The following is a 17564-nucleotide window of genomic DNA, read 5'->3' as shown; positions in this document are numbered from 1 at the left end:
TCCCCTGGAGGTCAGGGTCCCTGGGCAMGTGCCCTGCGTGCCTGGTCAGTATTCAGCCATGATTACTACAAATTTAGATAACTGGCTAGACTAACTTACCAATCTAAAAATGATTGTCTGACATGGCTAATTGAGTGACTGTCAGTGACTGCTGATGCACAACAAACTTTCGAACTTGCACATTGTGTATTCTACTATTCTAACTATCAACAGTAAGTTGAGACCCCGACTAAGTTCCTAAAAAACAACAACAAACAATATGTTTTTGGGTCAGGTGCCCCCTAGCGGCCGGGGCCCTAGGCGACCGCTTACGTTGCTTATGCCTGGAGCCGGCCCTGAGCACAAGCTGAGGCAATTAAAGAGCTCCTGGAATAATGTTCTCAAAGGATGGCTGAGCGTGACACAAATGATAAAGTGTAATTATGTGGGGCTTGCTGTGATAAAACAAGCCCCAGTGCATTATTAACATTTTCTCTTACAAACTCTGTGCTGATTAGGTTGGAGTGCATTTTGTTTTCCCTCAATAGAATGCCAGTGTCTGCTATGTTTTATTGACAGGCTAATTTCATTAAACAAACACCACATTTTAAATGTAACAACACAATCATACAGATGTAGGATCTTAATTTGAGCCAGTTTGCTACAGCAGGAAAATAATCCTGCAGCAACAGGAAATGTGGATTATAATTAATTACATTTTTTTGTAGGGTTTGATCATTTTTTCGCAAGGGAAAATCATGTCTGAAATTTAAAATTGGTATTGACAAACTTCAGAAGCCTTTTTAAACCACAATAAGCTACACGTTTTACATTTTCAATTCTTCTGCATAATTTTTTTACGATATTATATTGATATTTTTACTCCCAAGTATTGATTCGTAAAATATATATATATATACTTTAAATGTTTTGCTAGGTAGCTTTAGCTAGCGGTAGTTAGATGTACCTGCACCAAAAACTCTTGTATTTCTCCTTCTCAAGCTTGTTCTCCATCTTCTTTTTTAAAATGGTGAGCCAACATGTTTTCAGCACTGACTGATCAAAAAAAAAWTTATCATGGCTATTTCTTGTCCCTCTGCAACAGACATGGTGAGCGATGTGTTTGGAACATAGAATCTCAATACATTAAGAATCGTGAGAATCACAATACATATCATATCTACACCTAAGTATTGTAATAATATTCTATTGCAATTCCCAGCCCTATCAACAGGGTGATCAAATTAAGATCCAACATCTGTAATAGATAATCTAGCTGGCATTGCCAAACAATTAAATCAATCTCTTCATACTTCAATCAAAATACTTCCTGTTTCTTTAATTTACTATCTTGATCATTATTTAATCTTTATTTAGGCAGGGAGTCCCATTGAGACCAAGGTCTCTTTTTGACCACAGCAGCAATTACACAATAAAAGTTAGACACACAGATAATACAATCTAATAACAATTTGGTGTTATGTAATGTAGCATTAATGTGCCCAAATATTTATTGTGTATTCTGTATGACCCCAAAAAATGACTTCACTCCATCTCAATCAATTAGGCATTCAAGCTGCTATGACAGTCCCATTATGATAGTGTGCTCTAGTGCATCATGGGTGGTTTGCACCTGATGTCATGCATTTAATGTGAGTTCCTGTAAATACTGTGTTCTCCAGTGATGATGAGGCTGGAGGGTTAGCTAGTGCTCCAAGGCTTTTAACCTCATGACCTACTGTACTACTACTACTGCCACTACTACTGCTACTATGAACCAAACCAACCTGTGGCTAGGTTGAGATTGAGGCAGTCAAGGGCTTAATCGTCCAATGTGAGGTTGGGGCTGTGAAGCCAGTAGTATAGCTACTGGCTTGGTAGTTTTTCCATCCCAAGGCATCAGCCTCACTGGTGAATGTTGACTTTACATGTGACTGTGGTGGCAGCAGAGTCCCTACTAGCCTAGTGAGTAAACCTAACTCACACACAGCCACTGACATTTACAATATCTGCACCACGGCACGATAACAGAAGAATACCCAATCAGCGTCCATTACATTGGTTGGATGTCTTACTGAAGAGGATATGCATTGTAACCCATATCAACCCTCCCCAACATTATTAGAGGACATTACACCACCATGCCTATCTATCTGCATGTTAGATAATGTGATCATTGACACGGTTGCGCCATCTGCATAATTGGTTGTAGCGAATATTACCAGAGGTGACCCCTGCTGGTCATCTGATGACATGACAGCAGGGAATAAAGGAGAGGACCTCGGCGTGGGGGAGGAGAGGAGGAAGTACAAAGCTTCTCACGTCCCTGTGGCATCATCCACAGCATTGCCACATCCGCACATGCACAGTCCATCCATGCACTGCACTATACAGTGAATAAATTGACCTTGAAGCAGRGACACATTCAAAATCCACCCTGTTTGTTATTGATGGATATGCAGCTCAATACCAAAGTCAATCTGCTGATCGGTTCTGTGCTACGGGCATGACACTGTTACATCTGTGTAACATGATGCCTATGAATAGTTCCTTTGACATGTAGCATAACACACCCCCATCTCTCAAAGCAAAACCACAGCCAACCAATGTTGATGTGCTATTTGTGGGCTGGGTGTCATAAAGTAAAAGGACAGCGACATCTGTATTTGTGGAGCTGGGAAGACATCTAGACCCAAAGACACCGTCCCACTATTAGACACCGTCCCACTATTAGACACCGTCCCACTAAAATGAGCTGTCATTAATGAGTCTTTATTATAATAATAGGTCTAACCTTGTCTCATGACCATCTGCTACTGTTGATCTAAATAAGATCTAGAAATATCATCAACATCATGAATTATGCATTTAGATCTACTGAGTAAGCACGAGTTTTGCTGAGTGACTTCAACACCCAAATGATTCAAAAGGTAGTGATCACAGAGTAAAGACCTGGGCTAAACGGGTGTAACTGCCACCCAGCTATTGATGTTATAGTACATGGCTTGGCTGTTCCAAGTGGAACATCAGGATTGAGACCCCCTGAGGTTGTGCTGCTAACATACTACAGCTTGACTGGTAAAACATTAGATTTCAAGACTTCAGATGTAGAATGGGATTGAAAGAAGGCTGAATCAACAACAAACCAGTGTTTTTCACTGATATTCTCAGAGCACAACTTTGCTTGCCAGTACAGTACATCCGTAACACATCAGATTTACTTTTGAAGGCCTGCAGTAGAGAAGACATAACTAAATAATTATCTCTGTTAGCATCAAAGTATCAAACTACACTATGGTACTGTTCTCACATCTATGTACCATATACTGGATTTTCCTCATGAACAACAGAAGTGGTGATGACATGAAAGATGGATGGAGATCAGTATAAAGAGAAATCGCACATCAGAAAGATCTGAAAAAGTAGCGTACAGATACTCTGCATGTAATACCAGTAGCTAGTTCTAATAGTACGTATGGTAGTAGGCCTAATGGAAGATGTAGTTAGTTGGGTATTCTCCTGTTCTTAGTTTTTTTAACTTAACAAATGAAAAAATGATATCAAATGATGACAAACATGCCCTGGAGTAGGTGTGGTCCATAAATCTAAAAATAGAGCACAGGAGCACTGCTGTCTCTCACATTTCATGTGTCAGAGGATTTTATCATCACAAGTGAAAATGTTCACTGAGCACAGCATGTCTCTCCTGACTTGAATCTGAAAATCCAGAACATTTGGAGCGCTAAGCTATATCCGTCCCTGCCCATCCACGGGTAGCTGAATTGGTGAAATGATGATATGTGAAAAGAAGATGACTGGCTTATCCTCATGCACATGTAAACCGGCCAGATATAGGATACTGAGATATATCTGCACAACTCAAGACCTCCTTATCCAGCTGAGCCAAGGCATTAGGTCTGGGAGCTAATACGAGTCTTCAGGTCTCAGGCAAGGTTACTTATGGCACAAGTATAGTTTGGCAAACCAACTTCTCTACGTACATGAGGTAAGTAGCATAAGAGATGATTTCTCAGTATACCAGCTACAGTTGAAATCGGAARTTTTCATACACCTTAGCCAAATACATTTAAACTCAGTTTTTCACAATTTCTGACATTTAATCCTAGTAAATATTCCCTGTCTTAGGTCAGTTAGGATCACCACTTTATTTTTAAGAATGTGAAATGTCAGAATAATAGTAGCAAGAATGATTATTTTCAGCTTTTATTTCTTTCATCACATTTCCCAGTGTCAGAAGTTTACATACACTCAATAGTAGTATTGGTAGCATTGCCTTTAAATTGTTTAACTTGGGTCAAACATTTCGGGTAGCCTTCCACAAGCTTCTCACAATAAGTGGGTGAATTTTGGCCCATTGTTCCTGACAGAGCTGGTGTAACTGAGTCAGGTTTGTAGGCCTCCTTGCTCGCACACACCTTTTTCAGTTCTGCCCACACATTTTCTATAGGATTGAGGTCAGGGCTTTGTGATGGCCACTCCAATACCCTTGACTTTGTTGTCCTTAAGCCATTTTGCCACAACTTTGGAAGTATGCTTGGGTCATTGTCCATTTGGAAGACCCATTTGCGACCAAGCTTTCACTTCCTGACTGATGTCTTGAGATGTTGCTTCAATATATCCACATAATTCTCCTTCCCTCATGATGCCATTCTAGTTTGTGAAGTGCACCAGTCCCTCCTGCAGCAAAGCACCCCCACAACATAATGCTGCCACCTCCGTGCTTCACGTTGGGATGGTGTTCTTTGGCTTGCAAGCATCCCCCTTTTCCTCCAAACATAACGATGGTCATTATGGCCAAACAGTTCTATTTTTGTTTCATCAGACCAGAGGACATTTCTCTAAAAGTACGATCTTTGTTCCCCATTGTGCAGTTGCAAACCAAATGGCTTGGCTTTTTATATGGTGGTTTCTGGAGCAGTGGCTTCTTCCTTGCTGAGCAGCCCTTTCAAGTTAGGTCGATTATAGGACTATTTTACTGTGGAGTATAGATACTTTTGTACCTGTTTCCTTCCAGCATCTTTCACATCTTCACTTCCTTTGCGTTGTTCTGCGGATTGATTTGCACTTATTTCCACCAAAAGTACGTTCATCTCTTAGGAGTCAGAACCCGTCTTCCTTCCTGAGCAGTTATGGACTGGCTGCGTGGTCCCAGTGGTCTGTTCTATTACTTGCGTACTATTCGTTTTACGAGCATTGAACGTGGTACCTTCAGGCGTTTGGAATTACTCCCCCAAGGATGAACCAGGCTTGGTGGAGGTTCTACAAACATTTTTCTGAGGTCTGGCGCTGATTTCTTCTGTTTTCCCATGATGTCAAGCCAAAAGACGGCACTGGTCTGAAGGATAGGCCTTGAAATCCAATCCACAGGTACACCTCCAATTTACTCAAATGATGTCATTAGCTATCAGGAAAGCTTCTAAAGCCATTGACACTAATTTTCTGGAATTTTCCAAGCTGTTTTAAAGGCACAGTCAACTTAGTGTATGTAAACTTCTGACCCACTGAAATTGTGATTGATAAGTGAAATAATCTGTCTGTAAACAATTGTTGGAAAAATGACTTGTGTCAAGCACAAAGTAGATGTCCTAACCGACTTGCCAAAACTATAGTTTGTTAACAAGAAATGTGTGGAGTGGTTGAAAAACGAGTTTTAATGACTTCAAGCTAAGTGTATGTCAATCAATTTTCAATCAATTTTATTTTATATAGCCCTTCGTACATCAGCTAATATCTCGAAGTGCTGTACAGACACCCAGCCTAAAACCCCAAACAGCTAGTAATGCAGGTGTAGAAGCACACTTCCGACTTCAACTGTATATGTTGTCTGCAGTTACTTTGTCTTTACTCTACATACCTTATCCCTAGCTAGCCTTCATTATGTATCTCAACAGCAATATAAAACACAAACATCACTTTACCCTGATATGTCCCTAGTGTGATGAATGTTTTCTGATTTTTCTTTTCAGCATCTTAGTAAAGATCAAAGCTGATTAAACTGAAATGTGTAAATCCCTGTAGGATTGACAACACTTGTTTTTAAAATATTATTATCCACAATAACACAAATATTAATGAGATTAAAAAACATATCATGTTAGAATAGAAGTACAACTTAATTTCTCTATTGCGTATTTAAAGAATCCTTCCACTGTACTGCACTAATTATAAGCACTATAGTCTGGGTTTCTAATGCTATAATGTTCAGCCTCGTGTAGAAATATGTGGTGAAAATAAAAAGGGAAGATTAGTCCGTGTCAGAGCAGCCTTTGGACAGGGAGGCTAATGAAAAGAGAGGTTTTAAGTCCAAACAATGGCTGAAGTCATCTTTGATATCCACAGACCTGACTGCACTTCGTACTGGGAGACAGAGAGACACAGAGAGAGACACACAGAAACTGAGAAGAGAAACGGGGAGGGAGAGAGAAGAGAATCAGGGAGGGAGAGAGGAGAGGAAACAGGGAGGAGGGAGAGAGAAGAGAAACAGGGAGGGAGGGAGAGAGAAGAGAAACAGGGAGGAGGAGAGAGAGAAGAGAAAACAGGAGGAGGAGAAGAGAAAACAGGGAGGGAGGGAAGAAGAGAAAACAGGGAGAGAGAGAAGAGAAACAGGAGAGAGAAGAGAAGAGAAAACAGGGAGGGAGGGAGAAGAGAAACAGAGAGGAGAGAGAGAGAAAACAGAGAGGGAAAGAGAGAAGAGAACCAGGGAGGAAGAAGAGAGAAGAGAAACAGGGAGAGAGAGAGAAAGGAAACAGGGAGGGAGGAGAAGAGAACCAGAGGGAGGGAGAAGAAACAGGGAGAGAGAGAAAGAGACAGGGAGGAGGGAGAAGAGAAACAGGGAGATAGAGAAGAGAAACAGGGAGGGAGGGAGAAGAGAAACAGGGAGAGAGGAGAGAAGAGAAACAGGGAGAGAGAGAGAAGAAGAAGAGAAACAGGGGGAGAGAGAAGAGAAACAGAGAGGGAGAGAGAAGAGAACCAGGGAGGGAGGGAGAGAGAAACAGGAGAGAGAGAGAAGAGAAACAGGGAGGAGAGAAGAAGAGGAAACAGAGAGAGAGAGAAGAGAAACAGAGGGAGGAAGAAGAGAAACAGGAGAGAGGGAGGGAGAAGAGGAAACAGGGAGAGAGAGAGAGAGAGAAGAGAAACAGGGGGAGAGAGAAGAGAAAACAGAGAGGAGAGGGAGGAAGAAGAGAAACAGGAGAGAGAGAGAGAGAAGAGAAACAGGGAGAGAGGGAGGGAGAAGAGAAAACAGGGAGAGAGAAGAGAAGAGAAACAGAGAGGGAGAGAGAAGAGAAACAGAGAGGAGAGAGAGAGAGAACAGAGAGGGAGAGAGAAGAGAAACAAGGAGGGAGGAGAGAAGAGAAACAGGGAGGAGAGAGAAGAGAACAGGGAGGAGAGAGAGAAGACAGAAGCAGGGAGGGAGAGAGAAGAGAAACAGGGAGGGGGGAGAAGAGAAACAGGGAGGGGGGAGAGAAAGAGAGAGAGAAACAGGACGAGGGGGGAAGAAGAGAAACAGGGGAGGGAGAGAGAAAAGAGAAACAGGGAGGGGGGGAGAAGAGAAACAGGGAGAGAGAGAGAAGAGAAACAGAGAGACAATAAGAGACCCCCCCAGCCCTACCTCCCCTCCCTTCCCCTAACACACTCTGTTCCTCCAACAATCCAAACTGAGATAAATGTATAATTAAATAAGGAGAGGAAACAAGACGGGGACAGAGTGAAAAGGAATATTGTTCTAAAGGGTGATCAGTAATAAATAACTGAGTCGAACCGTGGTTGTAATTTTCCACTTCACAACTCAAGTGACTTAAGGACAGCATTATGGTAAAGCACATTACAACAGTGAGCTAAAGGGTGGCCAAGACCTCATATACAGGGCAATAGTAATCACAGTCTCTTTCAATCCATAATAGACGGTTCATTAGGCTAAATCTACTACAACTGACACAAACAGCCAAAAGCCATCATGGCAACAACTTGGCAACCATTAAAAGGTATTGATTGATTTGGAAAGCGATAAAGTGTGGCTTTGGCTGTATTTACACAGTCAGACCAATTCTGATCTTTTTCCCACTAATTGGTCTGCTGACCAATCAAATCAGCCCTGAAAAAAATCTGCCATGAAAAGCTCTGATGTGATTTGTCAAAAGACCAATTAGTTGGGAAAAAAATCTGAATTGGGCTGCCTGTGTAGACGCAGCCTTTGAGGCATAGGCCTATGCCCGGTGGGCTAACATAAAAATCTACACTCCCCTACGTATTTATTTGGACAGTGAAGATAAAACTTTTAATTTGTCTCTATACTCCAGCATTTTGGATTTGAGATCAAATGTTTCATACGAGGCAACAGCACATAATGCAATTTTTTATTTGAGGGTATTTTCATACGTATCTGTTTTACCGTTTAGAAATGAAAGCACTTTATGTATCTAGTCCACCTATTTGAAGGTGTTGTTAGTATTTTGACAAATTCACTTATATTTGTATTGAAGTAGTGAAAAGGTTAGCATTTGGTCCGATATTCCTAGCACGCAATGACTCTACAAACTTGTTGGATGAATTTGACGTTTGTTTTGGTTGTGTTTCAGATTATTTTGTGCCCAATAGGAATGAATGGTAAATTATGTATTGTGTCATTTTGGAATCACTTTTATTTTAAATAAGAAACATCTACATTAATGTGGATGCTACCATGATTATGGATAATCATGAATGAATTGTGAATAATGATGAGTGAGAAAGTTAGAGGCACTAAAATCAACACGTCACAAGCTTGGTGTAATCATTGTGTGCTAGGAATATGGGACCAAATACTACACGTTTGACTACTTTAATACACATAAGTTAATTTGTCCAAATACTTATGACACAGTCAAATAAGAGGACTAGATACATAGTGCTTTCATTTCTAAATAGTAAAACAGATATGTATGAAAATAACCTCAAATAAAAGGTGACATTCTGTACTGTCGCCTCAGTGAAACATTTTATCTTAAATCCAAAATGCTGGAGTATAGAGACAAATTAAAAGTTTTAGCTTCACTGTCCAAATAAATACGTAGGGGAGTGTATGTGTGTCACAATCTCTTATTAACAATCTTTGAGATACATCCCAGTCTGCAATTTAAATTGAGATCGCTGCAGACCAAAATACTTACTTATTAATTTGATCCAAAATGTGTCACTGTCTGTCTCTCATAACTGACAAATTGTAGTACATGACAAATGGTATTTCAGAAAAATCTACTTCAATCAAAACTCCTCCAGCACCTATGATGCATTGGTTCCTCTAGTCAGTGCAAGATTTTCTTTGGAGTTTCAATTAGCCTTCACAGATAGGGCCAGCCAGCAACACCACTAACCAGCAGTAAGACATTTTATTCAACAACAAAAAAATTGTTGTTATTTTACTAGGCAAGTCAGTTAAGAACAAATTCTTACAATGACGGCCTAGGAACAGTGGGTTAACTGCCTTGTTCAGGGGCAGAACAACAGATTTTTACCCTGTCAGCTCAGGGATTCGATCTAGCAACCTTTCGGTTACTGGCCCAACACTCTGACCACTAGGCTACCTGCCACCTATGAACATATAGGCTAAATGACTGAAAACCACTGGTTACTAATAACACAAACTATCTTTTTTATTACCAATGCTAATGTGGTCCATTTCGTGCAGCACTTAAATATTAAATGATAATAACAGCATTCTGCTAGTTTGAAATGTTTTTTTTGCTACTACAGCCTTTCATGGAATTGATGACCTAGGCCTATGTCCATTATCTTCCATCAACACAAGGAACTGAGGCTGGGGCGGGGGCTGGGGGCTGGGGGCAGGGGGCAGGGGCTGAGACAGACAGGCTATGATATCAATCTGCCGCTTTGAAGATTGGAATACAGCAACCTGCACTCAGACGACAACCCATTCAACACATTTCCCTTGAAGAAAAACAACGCTTATCATACAAGCTTATCAGGTCAAACAATGGATGATTCAAATTGATAACAAATTGGGTGACACTGCTTTCAGAACCCTATCTCCCAGTCAACTATAAGTGGAATGTTTTCCTTGTATCGAGGACACGTTTGCCCACAGATGAATGGGAAACTTAGCATACGACAATCACAACCCCTACCCTTGTGGCTTATATCTCCAACCACTGTCAAAATCATAACACAACCGGAGGTGGGGTAATTGGAAGGCAGATCTTTTGACTTTTGACCTTTTTTTCTCAATCACTTAACCATTTTAATTATATTTACAAAATGTATCAAATCATCCTGTCCATAATTACAGCTCCCTCTCTAGTAGGCCTATGTGCAGAATCCATTGAAAAGTCATAGAATAGGCCAAGGCTTCTGTGATCCAGATAGGACCTACTACACTGTATCATTGTTGTTGATGACCCAGTGAGGGCCAATAGTCATTGTGTGGCCCTGGGGAGACAAACATCATATACATCTGACCACAGGATGTGTTCTATTGTATGTAAATAGAAACAATTTATCAGGGCTTATGAGGGTGATTTGTCCATAAAATCTATAGATTTTTGACCATGTGAGTTTCTCATCCCTTTACACACAAACAGGCCTGATGTAGAATATTGAACTATAAATGCCTAGCCTTACCTATAGGCCTGGACAACCATTCATTCATTCAATGATGTATATGGTTTCAACATGGCTTATACCTTCAACTTAACATCATCAATGTTATTATTCCTGATAGAAAAAAAGAGTTTTGGAAACAAGTCTATATTTGTCTATTCTTTAAATATTCATGCCAGGCATTGCAGTCAAAACACGATCAAACGCCGAGCATCACATGCAAATAAAAAAAGGAGGGCAATTTTATATGGAGTTGATCTAACTGAGGCAATGCACCCTATTCAAATAGACAGAAATTGTGCAGCTAGGCTACATTTGGTGATGAAAGACCTGCTAATCATAGAATACCTAATAATGCATAGCCTAGAAACTTAAGAATGAATGAATCTTATTCATTGGCAGTCATCATCAGCTATGAAAATGAGACATTTAATCTCACCTTTCCACCTTTTCTACAGCATTGCATTACAGACAAAAGAATGACGGTCGTCTAATGCGATATGATGTCGACCAGTATAATCTTATAAATATATCGTTCAAATTTAGGTCAATCGGAAAGTAATAGGGTGTTTTCTCAGAGCATCCCCGCTTTAGCTAGCGAATCATCCTCTAATGGATTCCATTTTCAGTCCAAAATCAATGCATGCTATAGCCCACAATAAATCTGAAATATTACACTTTCGGACCCTGGAAAAACATCTGGCAGAGTAACAAAGGAGTGAAAAATGTATGCAAAGGCAAGCCAGAGCTGGCGATTGTTCCTCCCTTCCCGAGACGACTGACAAATGCATCCTATTTTGTAATTGTTTGGAGTGTATGACAGCTGGAAGAGCAACTGGAATGACATTGGCTTACTGTAAAATATGCCGGGGAACCGCGTTGTTCTCGACTCCCCTCGATTGGTAACCAAAATTCAAACCATGTAAAATATGTAAAGCATTCCTTACGAATTGTCCGAAAACACACTTTACGCTCGACGTTGGTGTTGCCCGAAAAGACAGCATCCACTGAATGGCCAAGAGAGACCGCTATAGGTACGGGCAGTGTAGGGAGACCCGTTCACTGCGGTGTGCACTGTGCAGCAGAGAAGGCAGCGGCGCTTGCTCTCTCCAATGCTCCCCTGTCTTTAACATTCCCCTTGCTGTCAGACAACGTTGTGCTGTTTAGGTACGGGTACAGGCAACGACATCTCCTGGTGATGCAAGGATGAGCATCTCTTCTCTCCCCACATTTCAAGCCATCTGTAGCCTACGCTACACAGCCATCAAGTGAATAGGTATAATCTGACATGAGTTTAGTCTTCTTCTTAGGCCTACTAGTTTTTACTTTTAGAAATACATATTTCTGTGTATATTGCTACTTTTAATTGAAATTATAAATTGGGGGTCAATTTAGCCCCATATGGGACATCTATTGAACCTATATGGGGCTAGGTGTCCATAAATACAATGGGATTGACAAATATATTTCTTACTTTTTTATGTTCTATAAGTAAAACAAATGTCTAAGCATCTATTGTCTTCTCCACTCTTGTAGTCATCCCTCCATTGTCTCAACCTAGTTTAGGTGACATCATCTGTCCTGGGGCCCTTTGGCATAGAGCAGCAACATGACTACTGTACAAACGTGGGCCAGTCGCCACATCACTTCCTCTGAGGCAAAAGGGCACACCACAGAGGCAGACGGCAAGATCAGTAATGTTAAACCATTTGTATTTGGGTCTGTGGATGGAGGTTTTGGAGGTTGATCAAAATTCGTACCACCCACTCACAATGTAACCCCTTTTGAAATAAATAAATGTGCATTATGTAGAGGTTTGCTATTCCTTCAGCACACACTGTCAAGGTGAAACCACTGACTGGCCCCAAGACACAATTCACATACAGTAGCCTGGAGCGTACATGTTGCACCTGTTTTCCTAAGAAAAATCATTCATATTAAAGGTCATAAAATAAAGGTCAAACAAAAGGTCACATTAAATTCAAACAAAGGTACACATAGCATGCAGGGGACGCTAGGTGAAAACAATATCATATTTTAGCATTTTCTGTCACCTCTAAACGTGCAACATAAATACCAAACCATATTTTACAGCAAACGATGTTCATCAGTATTGTTGAAGGTACCTATCAAGATATAACATAACATAATAATTCAACATGGAGGAAGAAGGCAGTCATTCCCTGGCTGCTGCTCATTGTTTTTATCAGTAGTGTGTCATCCTGTCCCTAGGGGTGAATAAGCACACCTGAGCTCACTCTCTTCTCTCTGGTATCACACACCATGCACCGCTCTTATAGCCTGACATAATTGCCAGTTGTGATTAAAGAAATACCCAAATAACGTTGTACTGTATGTTGTTCTGGTATGGAAAAATGCTGCTGAGTTGAAAGGAGATTTGGCAGCAAAGATAGGCTCTACCTTTGATTTGTATCTCACTTGAGGTTGCAGTAGCATCATCAGTCACTTAGGATGCATGGGGAGGGTTCAGACAGTGTCAGAGGAGTAGCCTCTGATAAACCTTGACAGAGAAACAATAGAGAGACACAGTCAGTGGACTCAGGAGAACAATACACAGTAAGAGGAAAAACGATTTCACGCACGCACACATGCATGCACACATATACACACACACACACACACACACACGCACAGCTGAATCTAAAGGTTAAATATTCCACCATCCATATCCCAGAGTACACAACACGTCAAACAATCCAATTGCACACAAATGAGCATTGTGCCAAAATTGCGTTCCTTGGTGAACCTTAGCAACAGAACAGCCCAGTAGACCATGCATGGGGTGGTGATGTCATGTGAGCCTTGCTCCCCCCTGCGCTAGCCTGGGGTGCGTTCCACATGGCACGCTATTCCCCAGTGCACTACTTTGACCAGGAACCATAGGCTTCTGGTAAAAAAGTCATACACTACATAGGTAATAGGGTGCCATTTTGGACACAGACCTGGTAGATGAAACCAGGCTRTAATCCCCAGCTGAGCCAGTCTCCCTGGCTCGGAGGCCTTCCCACAGAGACGATAGCAAAGTCTGAGCCCAAGTGCTTCCGTTTTGGATCAATGTCCACTTTCTGGTGGATATAGAAAACTCATTCGCACGTGACCTTGAAGAGAAGATTATAGGATGAAATGCCAGGGATTTAGCCCCCAATGCACATCCCCCCCAACCCAAACACAATCTTACTAAATCTATGAACGAGAGAGAGAGAGAGGCACCACTGCTCTATTGCATTGTAGCTCATCCTTTTACACAGGCAGCTTGAGTCATATTCAGGGAAATAAAAACAAAAGCATGTTTTCAAACATTCTGACAAATGTTAATGTACAGCCTCAAAAAGGTGTGCTGTAAATAAAAGATGGACACCGGAGGTGGTTATTGGTATTTTACAGTGGAGCGCTGCTATTGTATAGAGTGCTAAACTTAAGTTTCCCATCTCTGGGTTTCCCCAGTGCCCAGCTTGGCAGTAATGTGATGAAAAGCTATAATAAAACCCTACTTTGGTCATAATGTGCTGTACTGAAATGCTGCATGGACAATATGCCACCATCTAGTGGGCTCATTGATTACTGCAGGGATGACTGATTATCTCACCACTCTCAKATATATATAWATATGTTTTACTCTAAACCACATTATTTTGATTTCACACCAATATACACTATTTGTTATTTACCATTAGCAATGTATTAGAGAGCTACTGGGGAGTGGGGATCATATGAAGTGCAATCACAGAGATGGGAGTGGCTAAAAGCTAAAATACCTGAAAAGCTAAAAGCAATCTGGATAAGTGTAGCACAAAATATATAAGTCTGATATAGGAGCAGCGGATCCTGATAACGATATGAGAGACAAGGCAAGAAGGGCATTCTATGCCCTCAAAAGGAACATCAAATTCAACATACCAATTAGGATCTGGCTAAAAATACTTGAATCAGTTATAGAACCCATTCTCTTTATGGTTGTGAGGTCTGGGGTCCGCTCACCAACCAAGAAYTCACACAATGGGACTAACACCATGTTACGTTCCCCAGTTTCTGTGTTGTAGTTTGTATTTGAGTGTGTGTTTCAGGAGATGGCTTCCTGAAATTCTCCCCAAGCAGCTGATTGGTCGGCCCCAATTGATGATTGGAGAGCTGACCCCGCCCCCTCGTCAAGACGCAGCTGTCTCTAATTACCCATGCCTTCTGAAGCTATAAAAGCCAGTGTTCTGTTGTTCAGAAGAGAGAGATCGTAGGCGGGCTGAGGAGATTGCGGGCTGAGGAGATTGCGGGCTGAGGAGATTGCGGGCTGAGGAGATTGCGGGCTGAGGAGATTGCGGGCTGAGGAGATTGCAGAAAGATTGATTGTGATTTAGAGAGATCATGGCTGAGGGTGATTATAGTGTTGGTTGTTTATCAGAAAGTGATTTGGTATGTACTGTGTTAGTTTGTTGCATTATCAGATAGAGCTTATTTGATGTCCTTGGTTTCTTAGTTTGTTTGAGTAATTGTTTGTTATTCTGTTTCATTTGTTCACAGGGGGGAAGGGGAAGGCACCTAGGGAGTGCTTAGGCAAGAGGCCCGCGGGCATACATATACCCGTAGTATATTCACTGTCTAGGCACACTAGGTAAGACCTGGGCGGACCACCCCCTGTATTTTGGTTAGCGCACCAGGCGGTACTAAGTTAGGTAAGTACTGGGTAGGCAGGTGAGATAGGGGGGCTTTGACATTTACTTTCTTTGCTTTGGTTCCGTCCAGCCCCTTTTCCCCATATTACCGTGTAAAGGAATAAAATCCTAGTAAACGGTCAATTCTGCCTTTTGTCGTCCTTTCTCACACCTGCAGTCCCATACCTCTTTCACTTCACGGGGAGTTGAGTTGTAGCAGGGTGTTGCGTTCCCTCTTCATAGAGGCATGCGTAACACACCAAATTGAGACTCTGCATGCAGAATTCTGCAAAAATATCCTCCGTGTAAAACACCAAATAATACATGCAGAGCAGATTTAGGCCGATACCCGCTAATTATCAAAATCCAGAAAAGAGTCGTTAAATTCTACCACCACCTAAAAGGAAGCGATTCCCAAACCTTCCATAACAAAGCCATCACCTACAGAGAGATGAACCTGGAGTAGAGTCCCCTAAGCAAGCTGGTCCTGGGGCTCTGTTCACAAACAGAACCCCAGGACAGCAACACAATTAGACCAAACCATGAGAAAATAAAAAGGTATTTCTTTCCAATCTGTCAAGTAATTAACAAAAAAACTGAGCAAACTAGAATGCTGTTTGGCCATAAACAGAGTACACTGGTAGAATTTTATTTTTATTTTTTTTATTTCACCTTTATTTAACCAGGTAGGCTAGTTGAGAACAAGTTCTCATTTGCAACTGCGACCTGGCCAAGATAAAGCATAGCAGTGTGAACAGACAACACAGTTACACATGGAGTAAACAATAAACAAGTCAATAACATGGTAGAAAAAAAGAGAATCTATATACAATGTGTGCAAAAGGCATGAGGTAGGCAATAAATCGAATAATTACAATTTAGCAGATTAACACTGGAGTGATAAATCATCAGATGATCATGTGCAAGAAGAGATACTGGTGTGCAAAAGAGCAGAAAAGTAAATAAATAAAAGCAGTATACCTGACCACTGTGACTGACCCAAACTTAAGGAAAGCTTTGACTATGTACAGACTCAGTGAGCATAGCCTTGCTATTGAGAAAGGCTGCCGTAGGCAGACCTGGCTCTCAAGAGAAGACAGGCTGTGCACACTGCCCACAAAATGAGGTGGAAACCGAGCTGCACTTCCTAACCTCCTGCCAAATGTACAGTTGAAGTCGGGAGTTTACATATACCTTAGCCAAATGCATTTAAACTCAGTTTTTCACAATTCCTGACATTTAATCCTAGTAATAATTCCCTGTCTTAGGTCAGTTAGGATCCCCACTTTATTTAAAGAATGTGAAATGTCAGAATAATAGTAGAGAGAATGATTTATTTCAGCTTTAATTTCTTTCATCACATTCCCAGTGGGTCAGAAGTTTCCCTTCACTCAATTCGTATTTGGTAGTATTGCCTTTAAATTGTTTAACTTGGGTCAAACGTTTCAGGTAACCTTCCACAAGCTTCCCACAATAAGTTGGGTGAATTTTGGCCCATTCCTCCTGACAGAGCTGGTGTAACTGAGTCAGGTTTGTAGGCCTCCTTGCTCGCACATGCTTTTTCAGTGGGATTGAGGTCAGGGCTTTGTGATGGCCAATCCAATACCTTGACTTTGTTGTCCTTAAGCCATTTTGATACAACTTTGGAAGTATGCTTGGGGTCATTGTCCATTTGGAAGACCTATTTGCGACCAAGCTTTAACTTCCTGACTGATGTCTTGAGATGTTGCTTCAATATATCCACATAATTCTTTCCTCATGATGCCATCTATTTTGTGAAGTGCACCAGTCCCCCCTGCAGAAAAGCACCCCCACAACATGATGCTGCCACCCCCGTGCTTCACGGTTGGGATGGTGTTCTTCGGCTTGCAAGCCTCCCCATTGTCATTATAGCCAAACAGTTCTATTTTTGTTTCATCAGACCAGATGACATGCTTTTTTATGGTAGTTTTGGAGGAGTGGCTTCTTCCTTACTGAGCGGCCTTTCAGGTTATGTCGATATAGGACTCGTTTTACTGTGGATATAGATACTTTTGTACCGGTTTCCTTCAGCATCTTCACAAGGTCCTTTGCTGTTGTTCTGGGATTGATTTGCACTTTTCGCACCAAAGTACGTTCATCTTTAGGAAACTGAACGCGTCTCCTTCCTGAGCGGTGTGACGGCTGCGTGGTCCCATGGTGTTTATATTTGTGTACTATTGTTTGTTCAGCTGAACGTGGTACCTTCAGGCATTTGGAAATTGCTCCCAAGGATGAACCAGACTTGTCGAGGTCTACAATTACTTTTCTGAGGTCTTGGCTGATTTC

The 17564-nt window shown here is 41.4% G+C and overlaps 1 protein-coding gene across 1 annotated transcript in view; it reads right to left on the bottom strand.

The window, feature by feature from the left end:
* LOC111979248 (catenin delta-2-like) overlaps nucleotides 1–11719 on the bottom strand; it is a 107851-nt gene extending 96132 nt beyond the window's left edge. The window contains exon 1 of the mRNA XM_024009652.2: nucleotides 11449–11719. The gene's annotated coding sequence lies outside the window, so the exon portion shown is untranslated. The remainder of the gene's footprint in view (nucleotides 1–11448) is intronic.
* Between the last annotated feature and the right edge of the window lie 5845 nt (nucleotides 11720–17564).

This window comes from Salvelinus sp. IW2-2015, linkage group LG19 (genome assembly GCF_002910315.2).
Source record: "Salvelinus sp. IW2-2015 linkage group LG19, ASM291031v2, whole genome shotgun sequence".
Lineage (NCBI taxonomy): Eukaryota > Metazoa > Chordata > Actinopteri > Salmoniformes > Salmonidae > Salvelinus > Salvelinus sp. IW2-2015.
Note: the sequence above shows the minus strand (reverse complement) of the source record. Positions and strands in the feature narration are given on the sequence as shown.